Source organism: Petaurus breviceps, unplaced genomic scaffold, assembly GCF_028583685.1.
Source record: "Petaurus breviceps papuanus isolate PSGF00001 unplaced genomic scaffold, PetGlider_PUasm1.0 225, whole genome shotgun sequence".
In the NCBI taxonomy this organism is placed as follows: Eukaryota; Metazoa; Chordata; class Mammalia; order Diprotodontia; family Petauridae; genus Petaurus; species Petaurus breviceps.
The window spans coordinates 11,039,442-11,057,560 of NW_027185889.1; the positions used below are offsets into that span (position 1 = coordinate 11,039,442).

The window sequence follows — 18,119 nt, forward strand, 5'->3', positions numbered from 1 at the left end:
AGAGAGAGAGATCTTGCATCACTTGTATGGTGGAGATAGCCATTCGGTGCTCTATTCCCTTCATCACCTCACAAACCTTCCTGCTCTTAGGGAGGAAGATGCTCTCGAGCTAGTTTTCATCAAGGACCCAAAGCAGGATCAGTGTAAGTTTAAGGGAAGGTGGTCCAGGTCATGTTTATCCCATGCAAACTAAAGGTCTGGCCAAATGGCCCCCCTCAGTCACTCTGCAATCCTTTCTCCCTTTTCTCTGGAGTATTGGAACCTGGCCGTTTCATGTATTTTTTTTCCTTTTTGTTCCTGCTTGGTTCCACGTACCATTTCTTGGAGGCCACAGCCATTAAAAGAGGTTTAGAACCAGTTATTATACTTTACATTTTCTGTCCTACCTGCAAGTAGAGGAAATATCTGTAATCATAAAGATAAAATAGAGGTAATTATTGGACTTTTTATCCTGCTTTAAGGATCTACAACACGAAAGGGAATTCTTCATCAAACCTGAATCTAAAGTAGTTCAGTTGGACACATCTCAGTGGCCCTTACTGCTAAAGGTAAGTAATATAAATGTTATACATCAAATAATTGCCTTGTGATTTTATTGGTTGTGTTTTAATTTATTAAATCAGTTTTGTGCACAATCTAAACTTCAGTTAATTTTGTAAACTGGGTTCCTTTTCTGTATACCTGTAAATTCTAGTGCAAGGAGATTGTGGTTTGTGCATTTTATGAAAGCAGTTCTATTTATATCTGTTGACAGTTTTTCATGTCTTCTATAAAACTACAGACAGCTTTTTATTTTGTTTTGTTTTTTTTAAACAAAAACTCAGAGAAGGCACTGTGTATTGTCTAATTTAAAAGTTAGGGGGTTTAATTTTTCTTTGTACTATATGACTTACGATCCATTAGCTAAAGAGAGATTTTGTTCCTTGTGCTGATTTGTTCATAAAGCCTGCCCAGAGAGGCTATACCTATGTCTTTATTCTCAGTGGAGAGCAACATAAATTTGACAATATACAATCACCCTTGCCCCTCCCCTCACCAGAATCAAATAGCACAAGTTTTATCAGTTATTTAAAGCACTTGATTTAAATTCTCTCCTTCATTATTTTTAATTTTAAAGTAGTACCAACTAAGGTTGGAAATCAGTACTGTAGGTAAGAATGTTAGAATTTTGAAAACTAAATATCTAGTAGATACCATAGTGTACAAGCAGAAATAGAAAGTTCTCAAACCAAGAGAAATCCATTCAAGAGGTCCACACCATCTGATATCTGCAATGTGATGGCTCAGAAAAATGGTTTAGACTCTGGTGGTTTTGTTTATTCATTGGATTTTCATGTTGTGGGACCAGTTGGTCTTACTGGTATAAAAAAGGGTCAGTAAAAAAACTGAGAATTTACTTGTTAATTGAGTTTGATTTGTGTCCTGTCATCGCTTTTTAGAACTTTGATAAACTAAATGTAAGGACAACCCACTATACTCCCCTCCCTTCTGGATCTAACCCTCTCAAGAGAGAAATTACAGACTATATCAGGTAAGCCGTTTTGCCAGCAGTGACTTTTCATTACCCTTCAATTCAAACCTTCTACACGCTTCTATTAAAACCATTAAAATGGTACAGCCAGGTAACAGCAAGTAAGAGCACTGGCCCCAGTGTCAGGATGACCTGGGGATTGAATCTGGGCTCAGACACTTAGCACCCACCCAGAAACACCTGGCTGTGTAACCTTGAGCAACTTACTTAACCCCAATTGCTTAGGGGCGGCCAGGTGGCTCAGCCAGTAAGAGCACAGGCCCCAGTGTGGGGATCGAATCCAGGCTCAGATACTTAGCACCACACCCAGAAATAACTGGCTGTGTAACCTTGAGCAAGTTACTTAACCCCAATTGATTTAAAAATAAAACATTAAAATAAGTAACATATTTGAAGCGATATCATCCTTCCTGTTTGGGGGAGGGGGGTGCTTTTAACCCAAGCAGATGGCCACAGGGGGGCAATTTGCAGCTAAAATCCTGTTATAGCAAAGGGCATGACAAGGTTCTGTATAACAGAAGTATGTCCATGCAGACTGCTTTTGGCATGACACCTGAATTAATGTGGTGGCAAGGAATTTTGCTTAACCAGCACGTACAACATTGTTTCTCCAGTCCCTGATTGGGGATCAGTTGCTCAGTAAATGTACCTGTTTACATGCTGTTATTACTTCAGGAAGAGAGAGAGAGATGGGAGCTGTGTGCAGTGAGAGCTTCACAACTCTTGTGCTTCCCACTGAGCAGCAATTATCCCATGGTGATTCTCATCTCTGTGCACCTAAAACATTGCCAAACATACCTGCTCACCCGTACACAACACTCTGCAAGGCCGGGGAGAGGGGGTGGAAGAGGGAGGGAGACAAGGTTAAACACTTCCTCTGACTTCAGGCTCATAGGCCTTGGGCTCCTGGTAGGAGTCAGCCACACAGCACCTGGGAAAGTGCTCTCCAAATGACAAAACCAGTCTCTTTATGAGTAATTTGGTCAAATGGAGTTTGTTATACTGAGATTTTCCTTGTATCACCAAAACAATGGCAGACAAGCACCCAAAGCAAGCCAGTCAACATGCATGCCTTCTGCACTGGTTGTGCACAATGTGTGCCTTCTACCAATGCAGAGATTGGTCAGAAATTGATAGGGCAACCGAAAACATAGCTTTTCTTGCTTGGTCTAGATTGATCATTGAATGCTGATGAACCCTGATTGATGTTGAGCCCTGATTGTTGTCTGTTCTTGGCACTGTGTGTAAAATAATCTGTCCATCTCAATTCTTTTTTTTTTTATAATAAATACTTTTTTTGTACCAATGCCCATTAAGGATAATTGGATAAAATTGGGAAGTTTGAAGCTACAAGAAAGCAAAACGTGTAAACTGATTGACGATGAAACAAACCTCCACAAACCTAGTCCAAGTACCAAAACAGAAGAAATGAAAATATGGCATTAGCTAGTATGGTACCAAAAATTTTTTTAATAATTCCATGATTTCTTGGCAAATTACAAACGCATTTTCAAACAATTCAGAGAATTTAGAAACAAAACTTGAATTTTTTAAAGTGAAAATGCAATGAACTTAAACAGTCCCCCAAATACTGGCTTATGTAAGTAAAGGGGAATTATGAGAATTGGTGTGAATCAGCCTACAAGGTGAGCTATCCCATCCATTGTTCCCAGTTATCAAAGAATTATTGATAGCAAATCACTTTCTTGCTAAGTTTTTATTACATTTTACACCAATTTTATTCTTTGTATTTATCTTAAAATCAACATTCTCTTTGGTGCCATTTAATCATAGGCATATAAAATCATTTAAAGACATTTTGTTTGTGAATTACTGGGTTGGGTAGAATTAATTTGGCAAGATGACCTTTTGGGTGGTAATCTTGGGGGCTTTGTGCCATACTAGGAAAAAGGGAAAGAAATGGTATACTAATATCTTAATTATAAAAATATTTTCATTGTAGGACAGGTTTCATTAACCTTGACAAACTCTCCAATCCCTCTTCCCCTGAGGTGGTTGTGTGGATCAGGCAAATACTCCTGGTTGAGAAGACTGGCCACAGTGGTACTTTGGATCCAATGGTGACTGGCTGTTTAATTGTGTGCATAGAACAAGCTACCTGATTGGTCAAATCTCAGCAGAGTGCAGGTAGGCCAGTTTGTTTTGAGGCTTTCTAGTCCTTGAAATAAGGTGGGAGTTGCTTTAACCTTGAGGGCTTGGTGAGAGCTCACAGAACTACCACTTGAGTTTTCTTTAAAACCTTTTTCTTCTTGGTCCCTGGCAAAACTGGGAGAGGAGCTGCTCTCGTATTTGGCTCGAGGCCCAGCCCAAAGGAATTCTACACCACACCTCACCTCATTGTCCTTCTCTTTTCAGGCAAAGATTATGTGGGAGTGATCTGACTGCACAATGCTATTGAAAGCAAGGTTCAGCTTTCCTGGGTAAGTCTCCCTGGGTATTAACTGCTGTCACTGGAAAATATTGGGGGCAGGTCCCTTTTTCTGATTTAAGAATTGGACTGCCTGCAGCTCTCTCAAGGTTGTTGGCAGCTCTCCTGAGCTTCATTACTTTGCATTTTCTGTTTTTCCTTCAGTGAAATGCAGTTTGCTCAAAGGCAAGTGTCCATTCATTTGGCCTAGTGGCTAATCACCTATTGGTGCTTGATTAATGTTTTTGTAATGGCTTCAATAAAATTTAGATTTTGTTTCATTTCTCTAGCTGCTGCTATTACTTGGGAATAGTTTGTACGCGTTGCAGCTGTCTCTTAACTTTCACCAGACAGGGCATATGGCTACATTGTCTCTCTTGGTGTACAGCTTTTCTAATTGGCCTTTCTGGGCCCTCTCCTAAGGGTTCCTGGGGATGGCTTTAAACTGTCTTAGATGTGGAACAAGACATGGCTGTATTGTAGTAGCAAAGATTGTTTGGGCATTTAATTACTGTTGTAAAGCTGTCAGTTTTTTACTTTGTTTTTCTTAATGATATACAGGTAAACAATATTTTTAAAAAAATATGTGTATGAATAAACATTTGAACTCACAACCTTGAATTGTGGTAGTGTAGATGAGGTAAAACTCTTTCAAGGAAAGTATGGTGTTTTAACTTGCTATGCAAGTGACTTGGTATTTCTTTGTCCCCATGATATATTGTCGTTCCCTGCCCCCCCATCCTAATAAATGGACATTTTTCCTCCCCTCCCTCCCGATATAATAGATTTAGCAACTTGTCATTAAATTCCTAGTCTAAAATTGAGTCCTTCATATGTGCTTAAGAGAACATATTGACTTGAGGAGGGATGGGGAAAAGTACTCCAAATGGGTGCTTGTTAATAAGTCTCTGTGAGAGCATCCATCCCTATTTGAAACTTTATTCTTTTTTTTTTTAATGCTTTATTAACTTCTGATTTACATCATTCGTTTCCGCCAGATTTTTAGTTGCACATTTTCTTCCCGTTTTTCCCCTACCCACTGCCCCAAAATCGCAGTCCCACAGGATATCCCCTCCTCCAATCTGCTCTCTCCCATATTTTCTCCCATACCCCTTTCAACTTTTCCATTGGATCTCTATGCCTCAGTGCCTGTATATATTATTTCCCAATTACATGTAAGATGGTATTAATAATAGTATATATATATACATATATACATACACACATAAATATATATATATATACATATATTTGAATATTTGATTTTAAAACTTTCAATTCCAGATTCATTCCCTTCCTTGTCACCCACCCTTACTGGGAAGATATGCAGTTCAGTATAGGTTGTACATGTGTGGCTAATGCAAAACAATAACATAGTACATATATTGTAAAAGACTGACTATATTTCCCTCCCTCCTATCCCACCTCCCACTTGTTCTATTCTCTACTTTGATCCCCTCACTTTTCAAAAGTGGGTGCTTCCAACTTCCCTCCCCCCCCCAGCCTGCACTCCCTTCTATCATCCCCCCTATCATTCCCTTCCCCCCATTCTCCTGGAGGGTGAGATCCCCTATTTAGTGTGTATTTCACTCCCTCCTCAAGCCAAATTCAATGGGAATAAGGTTGACCCATTCCCTTTTGCCTTACTATTCTTCCCCTCCATTGTAACCATTTTCCCTTGCCTCTTCTATATGAGATAGTTTACCCCAATCTGTCTCTCCCCATCTCCTCTCATTATATTCCTCTCACCTCTTAATTTCACCTTTTAAGTATCATTTCTTCCTGTTAAATTGGTCCTGTGCCCTCTATCTATGTATACCTGTAAACATATATATATACACATTCACATATGTATTCATATGCCCATATACCCTCATATATAGACAAATATATATATTTCTAATCCCTTCAACTAGTGAGAAAAGTTTCATAAGTTACAATTATTGTTTTTCCATGTAGGAATGTTAATAGTTCAACTTTGATAAGTTCCTTATGATTCCTCATTACTTTTCCCATTACATGCTTCTCTTGCTTCTAATATCTGAATGTGAAATTTTCTATTCAACTTTGGTTTTTTCAGCAAGAATACTTGAAAGTCCTCTATTCCACTGAATGACCATATTTTCCCCTGAAACACGATACTCAGTTTTGCTGGGTAGGTGACTCTTGGTTTTAATCCCTGCTCCTTTGCCCTCTGGAATATCATATTCCAAGCCCTTTGATTCCTCAGTGTAGAAGCTGCCACATCCTGGGTTATCCTGATTGTGTTTCCACAATATTCAAATTGTTTCTTCCTGGCTGCTTGTAATATTCTCTCCTTAATCTGGGAATTCCAGAACCTGGCTATAATATTCCTAGGAGTTTTCTTTTTGGGATCTTTTTCAGGAGGTGATCAGTGGATTCTTTCAACCTCTATTTTGCCCTCTGGTACTAAAACATCAGGGCAGTTTTCTTTGAGAACTTCCTGGAGGATGATTTCTAGGTTCTTACTTTGGTCATGGCTTTCAGGCAGTCCAATAATTTTTAAATTATCTCTCCTGGATCTATATTTTCCAGGTCAGTGGTTTTTCCCATGAGATATTTCACATTGCCTTCTATTCTTTCATTTGTTTGGATCTGTTTAACAGTATCTTGATTTCTCATAAAGTCAGCTTCCATTTGCTCCAGTCTAATTCTGAAGCAATGATTCTCCTCAATTGAGTTTTTGAGATTCTTTTTCCATCTGGCAAATTTGGCTTTTTAAGGCATTCTTCTCCTCATTACCTTTTTGGGCCTCCTTTGCCATTTGAGTCAGTCTGTTTTTTAAGGTATTATTTTCCTCAGTCAGGCTGTTGACTCTCATTTCATAATTTTCTTGCACTGTTCTCATTTCTCTTCTCAATTTTTCCTCCACTTCTCTTATTTGGTTGTCAAAATCTTTCTTAAGGTCCTCTATGGCTTGTAACCAGCTTGTATTTTCCTTTGAAGCTTTTGGTGCAGGAGTTCTGATTTCACTGTTTTTCTCATTTTCCATGATTTGCTCCTTTTTGTCCCCAAAATAGGAGTGTAATGTTGGAATCTGCTGTCTGCTTTGTTTCCTTTGCCTGCTCATTTTGCCACTCAATTACTTGACTTTTGGGCTTTTTGCCACAGTAGGACTCTGCCGCCAGACAGGGGAGCTTTCATCCCAAACACTGGGGTTTTCTCAGCTGCTGGAGGTATTAGATGGGTGCCCTCTCTGAGGTCTCCACACCCTCTGGCAAGCTGGACACACACCCCAGAACCTCCACCCTAGACTGCAATCCAGATCCAAGCAGGTTAAAGCAAGAGCGATTACCCCTCAGACTGGTGCTTGGTCCCCCTACACTCTTCAGGCCAAGAGCTGAAGCTGCCAGGTGGCACTGGCTGGCTGTGCTGGCCTCTCAGGGGCTTTTCACCCTGGGGGTAAAAGCCACGCACACCCACTTACTGGTCCCAAAGTCCAGACTGTACTGACCTCTCACTTTGTCCTTTGTATCTATGTGTTGATAAATCTGGAAATGGCCACAGCTGCTGCTGAGCTGGAGTCCCTCTGGCCAGTGGGTGGTCAGGCCCTCCCTGGGGCTAAAGCCTTGGTGTGGGGCCGGGCTCGGCTCCCAGAGCACTGCGCTGGATTGGCTGTCCTCAGCGGGAGGTTAGCTTCTTTGTGTCATTTTGTGGGTTCTGCAGCTCCAAAGTTTGTTTAGAGTCCCCTTTTCACATGGATTGGGGAGGGTGGAAGCCAGAGCTTCTACTCTGCCATCTTGGCTCCGCCCCCCTTGAAACTTGATTCTTAACAAGATGTCTCAAAGTTTAGAAAGGAGATTAATCTTTCTTCAAGGATGCTACAAATTATTATCATTATTATTATTATTATTTTGCATTTCAATAGTTTTATTGAAAGGTCACTTAGTACCAGAACATAATGGTACTTTGTTAGGTTACTTCAGCCAACTTAAGTTTGCATTGGTGAATTAGAAAGGAAATTCTTCAATGAATCAGCTGTTTTAGGAGTAACTGAAGAGTGCATCTACAAAATGCTTGACAAAATGAAGCATAAGACTTGAGACATACTGTGGTTCTTTGGTTTACCTTTAAAGGGAAGTTTTTTTCCCCCCCACAACATGATGCCAAAGGGAAATTATAGTTATAGCTATTGTGGAAATTAATCTATATATTGCACTGATTAACTATATGCTTTCTCTACCCTCTATGTCAATTTAGATTCATTAACCTACAACTAGCCTTAAGTGCTCTACCTGCCACGTAATTAGTAAATTAAACTGGTGCTTACTTTAATCTGGATAGACAATTCACTTTAGTCTCTCTAAATTGAATTGTGACAGTATTGTGACAACAGCATTCCCCATATGTACTGCTTTTAAATACAAAGTTCTATACTAACAGTCCAACTGTAATCCTTACTTAAAAGCTCTAGTGTGTTAGCACTAGCTTATATTGCTTTAGAAGGGCACAGCTGAGGTTTCAGATTGGCAGACTATAAGAGTTGCTTGTATAAGAGAAAATTTTTTTCTAAGGGGCTAGATATTGAGATAAAAATCATTCTGTATAAAACTGTATACCATTATCACCTGTTCCCTACAATAATGTTGAGGATCACTTAAATTTAACATCTGTCTACAACTTTAATAGAATTTTATAATCAAATTTAAATGAAAAATATGCCAAACAAAAATCTTTTAGAATTATTGGATTATCTAGTTTTATAAGGCTTTTAACAAAGTTGTTTATACTGCCTCAAAAACTAGTAACCCTGACTATACTAAAGTGCATCATACCATTTTTCTGAAGTTGATCTGTTTTGATATGAACTTGCATCACAATTCAAATTACATCAATTAAAGTCAATCACACCTTGCCCTCAATACTACCTATAATTAGTATACTGATCCAGATACTACTAGATTGGATCAATATTAACTGTCAATTCATGGTATAGTCTCCCATCCTTATTCTACATTAGGGTTTCACATTTGAGTTTTAGTTTTTATAAACATGATGCTACAAATTATAATCAACCTTTTGGATGCAGGGATTTAAAACTTTTGGGCCTTGCCTCATAAATTTAAAGGAATTTTCTATATTGTCTTAGGTGGTATGCATTATGCTTAAAAATGTGTTTTCTTTTAAGGTACTGGAAATTTTGACAGGCACTATATTCCAGCGACCACCTCTCATTGCTGCTGTCAAGCGACAACTCCGAGTCAGAACTATCTATGAGAGCAAGATGTTAGAATATGACCCTGAACAAAGATTAGGTAAATCAGATATAACTCGTTTGAAAAAAAATTATTAGGATACCAGAGGGGCCATATCATTCCTTCCAATCTATTATCTAGAAATTCTCATTTGATCATTTGCTGTTGGAAATAGTGGGGAAGCACAAGTGTGAGCATATAATGCAGAGATGACCAAGCACATTGGATTATGGACTTTTAAAAATCTGTTTTCCTTCTCTGTGTATTAGGTATCTTCTGGGTGAGTTGTGATGCTGGAACATACATTTGAACATTATGTGTCCATGTTGGTTTGTTACTTGGAGCCGGTGGTCAGATGCAAGAACTTTGCTGGATTCACTCTGGAGTCATGGGGGAGAAGGTATGGTTAAGATGTTAGAGAAATCTTAGTTCTCCCAGATTTTAGATAGGGCTGTTCAATCTGCACTCATCTCCCAAGACAAAACACTCAGAGGTTGTAAACGTCCAAAGTGTCGAGTTCAGGACAGGGAAGCTCCCCTGTTCTGTTAATTAACTTTGGAACATTAAGGTCCAGCAGGGAGAAATGAGGGTAGAAAAGAACTTCTGTCCTTTTTGTCACCCAGCCTACGATCTGTTCCTGTGTGTCCTGGCATTTTCCGTAGTGTCAGGAGGATGCCTTCTAGTCCGATGGTAGCAGTCCAGGGGCAGGGTCCAGTTGGGACTTTTGTTTCAGCAAATACCCTGGAATACTTTGCTACTTTCTCTGAGGATTTGTTCTGTTTTACAATATGTGTAAGTATTTTTTTTTAAGTTCTCAAGAATGGAAGAATGTCTTTGAAATAGATATCGCTTAAAGAATTTAGTGGGTGTGTGAGATGACTGCAAAGTTATAATTCATGAAGGATTTTTGGTGTTTTTGTTTTTACATTTGCTGAATGAAATGCTTTTGTTACAAGTGGGTAAGCTAGAATTTCTGGGTTCAGTCCATAACCAGGGGGTGGGGCATAATATTTATCATCACCTTATTCCTTGCAGGACCACATGGTGACCATGCATGATGTGTTCGATGCTCAATGGCAGTGTAACAATTACAAAGATGAAGGGTTACCTTCTTCGGGTTATTTATCCTCTGGAGGAGGTGATGACATCCCACAAACGGCTGGTCATGAAGGACAGTGTGGTATGTTCTACTTCTTCCCAGGAAAAAAAGTATGACTTGTCTATGGTTAGGGCTTCTGGGTACTGGTGGGCCAGACAAGAGGTGCCACACAAACCACCCACAATGGAGCAGGGGGTAAGGAGAACAACTGGGTAAGGAGAAAGGCATGAAATCTAGTTTAACAAGAAAAAGGCAGAAAGTCGTTACCCTGACTGAACCTCTCCAGCTCTCTAACCTTCAATAGACGCTGATTAAGCTTCTTTGCTTGTCAGATCTTTAGGAATGTTCCATAAGAGGCTGTATCTGACAAGTGGTGGCTCTTATGGTAGCTGAATCTGACCTTTGAACTGTTGTGGTTCCCCACCCCCAGCCGGAATCTGCTTTAGTTCATATCATAGCTGAAGCAATAGGACCTGGACCTGTGATTTTCCTGGGTGATAACACGGTTTACCATTCAGCACCATGCACCTTCTCTGCAACTTTGGTCTGAGAAAGTTGCCTGGAGCATCGAACTTATAAATAACTTAGTGAGGATCACCTAGTTGTGGTGGGCCTTAAACTCAGGTCTTCTAGAGTCTGAAGTCAGCTTCTTTATCCACTGTACTACACTACCTCTTGTGGAAAAAGCATGTTGATAGCAAAGGAGAATTAAGAAATGAAGCCTGGGACCACTTTCTTAAAAGGAAGGGGTAGTGTGTGTTGGATTCCTTGATCCCCTACCATGTTGGATGGCATGATTACTGGCCTCCTTCAGACACTGGTTGTATACTAGACAAAGCACTTCACCTCTTGGGTGATCTGGGGAGAGTTGAAGTGTAAGAAATGATTCTTGGTCAAAACAGTAGGCCTGTGAAGTCTGCAGTCCAATTCTTTTGCTAAGACTAGTGCCAGAAAAAGTATCTGGTTAATATGGGTGGTTTTTGTAGAGATTTATTTGTAGCCAGAAATATACTTATACAGAACTCTTCAGTGGGTATTGCATCCTTGATGATCTACTCTCATACTGCTGTTGGGGAAAAATGGGTTTTCCCTGTATATGAAATGATTACATTTCCCCATTCTCTGAGTGCTGCACTGACTTTCCTATATAGCACACGAGTTCTGTTGTGATTTCTCTTTGCCATCTAGCCTCCATTCTCTTCATCTTACTGTGCTCTTCCGTGGGCTGTGTGTATGGGGGGGTTGAATCTCCTTGTAGGCAGAGGATGATGTTAGTAGGCATGGACCCCACTATCCATTGAGGTTTCAAGTACAGATGAAAGATGGAAATCTGATCACAGTGAACATCAAATGTAGTGATGGGCTTTGGCAGACTTCAGGAAATGTTTTCTGTCAGAGTATCGGTGACCTGTTACAATTGAGGTGCCAGTGACCTTGGGTTTACTTGACAATATACTTAACAAATGATTTGTGTTCATTTGAATAGAAATTGAGTGTCAGAAGCCAAGGGTTTGCCTCTGAATGTGTCCTCTGTGTGACTCTGTATGACTCTGTATTGTGTGATGGACACCTCAGAAACAGGCAAACTGAACATATGGGCTTGATTTACCATTTGGATTGTCCAGTCCTGAGAAAGTGATGGGGAAAATGATAATGAAGATAAAAAAAAAAACTGGTTGTTAAGACATTTACCAGGACAACCCTGATCCTCTGCATGCTTTCATAAGGAATTTTTTTTTCTGCATTGAACTATGGAGTAAGCAGATCTGGTGGGTGTTCCTCTTTGTAATAGTAATGGCATTTAAAGATTCACCTGTATTGGCTTGGTTTTTGGTTTGATTGTGTTAAAACCCAGAGCTTGTTAATCCCACCTGTGGGATGGACTTGTTGATGTGAAAAGAAAGTCCTGAACTGGGAGGAGCTGGTGAGGTAGATTTGGAGAGACAGGAGAGAGAGGCAGAAGAACTTTTTGGAAGCAGCACCCTAGTGGAGGCAGAGAGAGACTGAGAGGATTGCTGAGGGCCACTTTGAATTTCCCTGGACTTTTGAGACCTGTCCCCGGAGCTGCCAAGGACTGAGGAGACATGACTGTTTTGCTGGTACTTTTCTGTCTGTTTTGATGTTGTTTTGCCAGATTTGTCCACTGGTGAAAGACAGTCCTGTTGTTGAAGAAGTTCTGGAACCTGGCTGTTGGTTAAGAGCTCCTGAGACTGTTCTGCAGACAGAGAGTGAATTCTGTCCACTGGTGAAGGACAGTGCTGTTGTTGCAGGGGTCTGGGAACCTTTCTGTTGGTTCCGAAGCCCTGAAGAAGGATTTTCTTGTTGTATGTTTACAGAAATCCTGGGAGAGGGTTTTGCTAATGTTTTCAGGGATCCTAGGACTGTTCTGCAGACAGAGGATGAATTAATGAAGAGACTGGCAATGTATCTTGTGGCCTGGCTAAGCTTTGTCTCCCCAGGAACAAAGATTGCTGAGAACTTGCCTAGTGTCAAGTTGAAGAAAAGACCTCCATTTGGGTATTAAGTGCTGTGCTTAAACTTGGTGTAACTCTGTGGCAGATTCAATTGTGATCCAGGGGTGGGGAACTTTTGACCTTTTTGTGTTCTATGATTGAACAAATGAAGGTACTTTACTTATGTTTGGAAACTAATCTCCATTTGAGAAGAGGGGCTTTGTGGTGGACTAAATGAAGGTACAGCCTAGGGGTGGAGTAGTATTTAGAACAGGGACTTTGTAATTGATTGAATGATTGGAAGGTCCTGGGGTGGGGTAGTACTTGGAGATTATTTAATCACACTTAGTAAATGCTGTATTTTGAATGAGGTCATATTTTGATCTTCTCTGTTCTTGGTTGGTCACTGAATAAAATGGAGAGCAGCTATGCTGGTATTCTGAACCTTGGGAAGTTGCCTTTCCTTGGCATTACATTATACTCTTCCCCCCTCATTCTCTTATTTATTTCTACTTTGTGCAGCTATTGCCTTGATGACAGCAGTCATTTCTACCTGAGACCATGGTATAGTGGCCAAGATTAAGAGAGTGATCATGGAGAGAGACACTTATCCTCAGAAATGGGGTCTGGGCCCAAAGGTGAGTTGAATCTGACGGTGGCTTAAGTGTCATTCTTTTCTGTACTTCATTATTATGGGAGACTGACAGCTATATTACTCCTTTGATGGTAAGGTTTGAAAAAAAATATTGATTTCTTTGGGAAAGCGTTGCAGGAGTAAGTTCTGACCATTATAATGAACAGCCATGCCATGGGGTACAGACTCCCTGAAAGCTCAGCTTAATGACCAAGACTTTGGTAGGAGAAAGGTTGTTGCCATATTTATCTGTGGCTTCTCTTGGCTCCCTGGTTTGTTTGTTGTTTTTTTTTTTTTTTTAATGGCATTTGTTGCTTGGTGAGGGACATGGAGTAGGACTGGGTGAAGGATGGCCAGTGTTTGATACCTGCTGAGCAGAACTTGGCCGTCCATAGCTATTCCCTCCTTGAAGAGAAAGTAATTGTACCTGGTGTTAGCTACATTGGCCAGATTGTTACCGTGTAGCCAGAATCTTTTAGCACACAGGCAAAAATCCTTTGTTAAATCATCTTTATGTATAGAAATGCAACACCATGCCAATTACTCTGGCAGCTTGTGGTTTTTATTTGTGTATTTGCTTTGAAGTACCTCCATTTTCTTGGCAGTGACTACTTACTAATGGTTCAGAATAGGATCTGGTTGTGTTTAGCCAAATCTGCTGGAAGTTATCTAGATAGGGGAGAAAAGTTACTTCTGCCATTCAGAATCACATCTTCAGTCTCTCCATCTTGTTCCATGCTGCCTACAAACAGGTTCACATCTTTCCTCATCTTCCAGGGTCTCCTTTTCCACTATAGACTTATGTCTCTTCTGTTCTTTGTAGGTAAACTCCTTGAAAAAGGTGGTCCACAACAGGTGCCTCCACTTCCTCTCATCTCTTCTCTTAACCCCTTACTCTCCAGCTTCCAACAAAGTTACCAATGGTTTCATAATTACCAAATCCAAATGTCTTTTCTCTGTCCTCATTCTTCCTGACCTGGTGCAGGCCTCATTCCCTCACGCCTGGACTACTGAAATAACTGTGTGTGTGGGGGGGGGAGGGATATCCTGCTTGCCTTAAGTCTCTCCACACTGCAATCTACCCTCCATTCAGTTACTTAAGTGATTTTCCTAAGGTGCAGGTCTGGTTTTGTTACTTCCTTTTTTTTTCCCCTTGGCTTCCTTTTTTTCCCTCTAGGATCAGAAACAAAAAGCTCTGCTTGCCATTCAGAACCCCTTCCTACCTGTCCAGTCTTCTTATATCTTACTCCCTGCCATATACTCTTTGATCCAGTGACCACTGACCTCCTAGACAAGACCTATATCTCTTGGCTATGGGCATTCTCTCTGCCTCTCCCACCTTTCTTATTTTTCTTTTTCTTTTTGCTTTTTGGAGGGCAATTTGGGGTTAAGTGACTTGCTCAAGGTCACACAGCTAAGTTTTTGTGTTAAGTATCTGAGACCAGACTTGAACTCAGGTCCTCCTGATTCCAGGGCCTGACTCTATTCACTCTGCCACCTAGCTACACCCCCCTCCTCCAATTTTTCTTTCAAAACACTGCAGGCTATAGTAGAAAGTGCTTCGTATCAGGAGGTCTATCCTTAGCTTTGTAATTTTAGCCAGGTTACAACCTCTCAACTTGTTTGCTAGCTGTCAAAGGGAGGGTGTTACCTGCCCTGCCTGTTGCTGCTCTGAGACTCAAAGGAGATAAAATCTGTTAGATGCTAACAAAGTTCAGATTTTTAAAATTCACATAATATTGGCTTCATTTAAGCAGTCCAGAATTGTTTGTGTTAGGCTTGTTTTCTCATAATTGTGAAAATTGACTTTTTGTTTCTTCATGAGGCAAGTCAAAAGAAGATCTAGCAAGGACTTCTGGATAAGCATGGAAAGCCCAATGACAGCTCACTCATGGCTTGGAAGGATGACTATGTGAACTATAGGTGACTGGCAGCCTTTGGACTCTGGGGATGGCACTTACTACCAGCTTAGTCTTAGAGGCATTATTGAAACTTTGGTGACTACTCACCATACTCAGTCATAAAGTGGGGCTTGCAAATAGAAATGGGCCAGTGATGCTGCTTAACCAGATAAAATAGTCTCAGCTCAGGGAGACTGCTGGGTACTGTGGGTTTTCTTAGCATGCTGATAGAAGGGTGGTGTGGGAAAATGGCTATTTAGTATCTGTTGAGTTACCCATAAAGCAGACAGTTATCCCTTTTTAGTCTCCCTCTTATGACTTTAGGGGGAGTCAGCCTGCAAAATTAAATGGTGAGCTGTTTCTGTCCAGCATCACAGTGTGTGGATGGTGGCTTCAGCCTTACCAAACATCACCAGGTACTCCAGGACTTGGAGGTACCACTGAAGGGGGGAAAGGATGGTGGCAGGGAATTGGAATTCAAGGACATTGCTTCCTCTCTTTCAGTGTAACTGTCAAGAAAGAACCAGTTGAAGTCCCGGTGGAACCCATGAAGACAGTAAAGACAAGGAAGGTGACTAATATGTTCTTGGCTGTTCATTTAAACCCCCTGTGGGCACACTTTGGGAAGCACCAGGTTGTAAGCTCTAGCAGTGAGTGGGACTTTTCAAGTTAGCAATAAATCAACTCAAAATACAAAACGGTTGGATCAGATGATGGTGTTAATATTAGGAAGGAGTAGTTCACAGAGCAAAAGTCCAGTATTAAAGAAGCCTAAACAGGAGAGCAGCCAACCTAAGGAAGGCTTTGCATGTCTGATATGTTCAGGAATCCGGTCACACAGAAAATTGGTGGAGGATCTGGTAATGGGGGGGATGAATTCCAGAGGTTAGTGATGGGTAGTCAGCACTTTGGGCTCATCACCGGGACTAGTGGTTGGTTCTGGCCATTTAATCACTTTCCTCATAGAAAATGCTGTAGGTATAAAGGACTGTACTAGTGTTTGCTAACTCTCTTTGTAACACCACTTTTTTGTTGAGTAGGAGGGTTCCTTTGGGTTCATTCTCTTCAACTTAATTGTTCTTCCTAGTAACTTTAAATGTAAGTTTAATTCTTGTTTGTTTTTTAAATAGAGGAAATGAGAAGGGGAGAGTGAAGAGGAAGAGGAGGCTGAATATAGTTGTTATAGTGATTATGGAGATTATGGTGAGAATGGCGAAGAGGATGAAGAAAGCAACAAGGAGGAAGAAGGCAGGAAAGATAAAGAGGCCAGTGAGGAGGGTGCAGCTGGTGAAGTGGAGGAAGAAGAGGAGATAGTGATGGAGAAAGTGTTAAAGAAGAAGATGCTGTTTAGGAAGATGATGGTGATGATGAAGATGAAGGAGGTGAAGCCTTTGTTCCTCAACAGGAAGTCAGCAAAAAAGGGAAGAAAAAGAAAATAAAAAAAGAGAAGAAGGCTAAAACTGTGGTAGAGAGAACAAGCAAATCAAAGGATTCAGTATGTATTTCAGATAAGTGAAAGAAAGTGATATTGCCTTGGTTTGTGCCCTGGCATGAGTCTAACCTGAGAGCTGTTTTGACCAAGTTACACCATTATAACTAGAATATTCAAACTATTGCTAATCGAATCATGTTGAAGCACAACAAACACTTATTCCATTGGGTGGGTTCCATATTTGAGACTGGCAGAGGGCTCACTGTGTCATGAGGCTTATTGCCTCATGCAAATGCCTCATCAAATGGGATGATTTAATCAAGAGTCCAAGGGAGATTCCCAGAGCACTCAAGGAGAGCTCGAGGGGGCTTCCAGAGCCCACACCTCATCAGGACACTAGGATAACTGAAACATACCCAAGAAGAGCAGTGAAGAGCAATGTGATAAAGGAACTGATGACCATGTCATATCATGTATAGATGAGTTGAAAGTGAAGGAAATGGAGATGATGAGTCTAGAAAAGGGTTTTGGGCTATCATAAATGTCTTCCAGTATTGAATGACTGTCATTTGGAAGAGGAATTAGACTTGCTCTGCTTGGCCCTAAGGACAGTAGGATTTCATTTTGATACAAGGAAAAAAGCTTCCTAATAACTAGAGCTGTTCAAAAGTGATTGGGCTGCCTTGGGAGGTAGTGGGTTTCCCCTCACTGGAGGTTTTTATCTAGAATCTGGGTGACCATCTGTAGTGATGTAAAAGAGATTCTTGGTTAGGTCATCAAAATCCTTTGAACTCTAAAGCTCTGTGATTCTGGACTTCTTTTACCCAGTTGGGTGCTTGTCATGTCTTTTCTTAAAGAAAGTAATCATGTTATATATCCCTAGCATCTACAATGCACTGCCTCCATATCTTTACCTTATGGAATCCCTCTCATCCTTCATAACTCTGATGAGGTATGGGCTCTGGTAGCACCCTCCAGCTCTCCTTGAGTCCTTGAGGTACAGGCTCTTAAACTCTGATTAAATCAGGCATTTGCATGAGGCAATAAGCTTTACATTGTGGCTGGGCCCAAGCCTCAGTTACTAGCCTAGCCCTCCATTGTCCATCTACTTCCACCCTGGAGCCTATCAAAATATCAATCCATCCTTGAACTGGCCTAGCCCACCATTGTTTGTGGTCTCCAGGTGGCCTCCAGCTATTTCCCACCCTTAATCACTCATTGACCTCATTAACCCCTCCTGAAGACCCTCCCCAAACTCCTCCCCTAGACCACCCCTAGATTCCTCCCACAACCTTCTGTACATAAGACCCCAACCTGTCTTCATGTTTGTGAGAGCACCATAGAATGCCATGTGGGAGAGTGCCATAGAATAGTGAGAGCACCACAGAATGACCTGGCACAGACTTACTCTGTGTCTAATGAAAG

At 40.9% G+C, this 18,119-nt stretch overlaps 3 non-coding genes and 2 pseudogenes across 3 annotated transcripts; all 5 read left to right on the forward strand.

Annotated features, from left to right (window-relative positions):
- LOC138166579 (H/ACA ribonucleoprotein complex subunit DKC1-like) overlaps positions 1-11,706 on the forward strand; it is a 19,976-nt pseudogene extending 8,270 nt beyond the window's left edge.
- LOC138166756 (small nucleolar RNA SNORA36 family) lies at positions 9,678-9,807 on the forward strand. The gene has a single exon (XR_011169717.1). It is a non-coding gene; the product is annotated as a small nucleolar RNA SNORA36 family (small nucleolar RNA).
- On the forward strand, positions 11,371-11,612 carry LOC138166759 (small nucleolar RNA SNORD17). The gene has a single exon (XR_011169720.1). It is a non-coding gene; the product is annotated as a small nucleolar RNA SNORD17 (small nucleolar RNA).
- Positions 11,707-13,320: 1,614 nt separating the features above from the next.
- The window catches only part of LOC138166580 (H/ACA ribonucleoprotein complex subunit DKC1-like), a 31,219-nt pseudogene continuing 26,420 nt past the window's right edge, over positions 13,321-18,119 (forward strand).
- LOC138166757 (small nucleolar RNA SNORA56) lies at positions 15,543-15,674 on the forward strand. Its single transcript, XR_011169718.1, has one exon. It is a non-coding gene; the product is annotated as a small nucleolar RNA SNORA56 (small nucleolar RNA).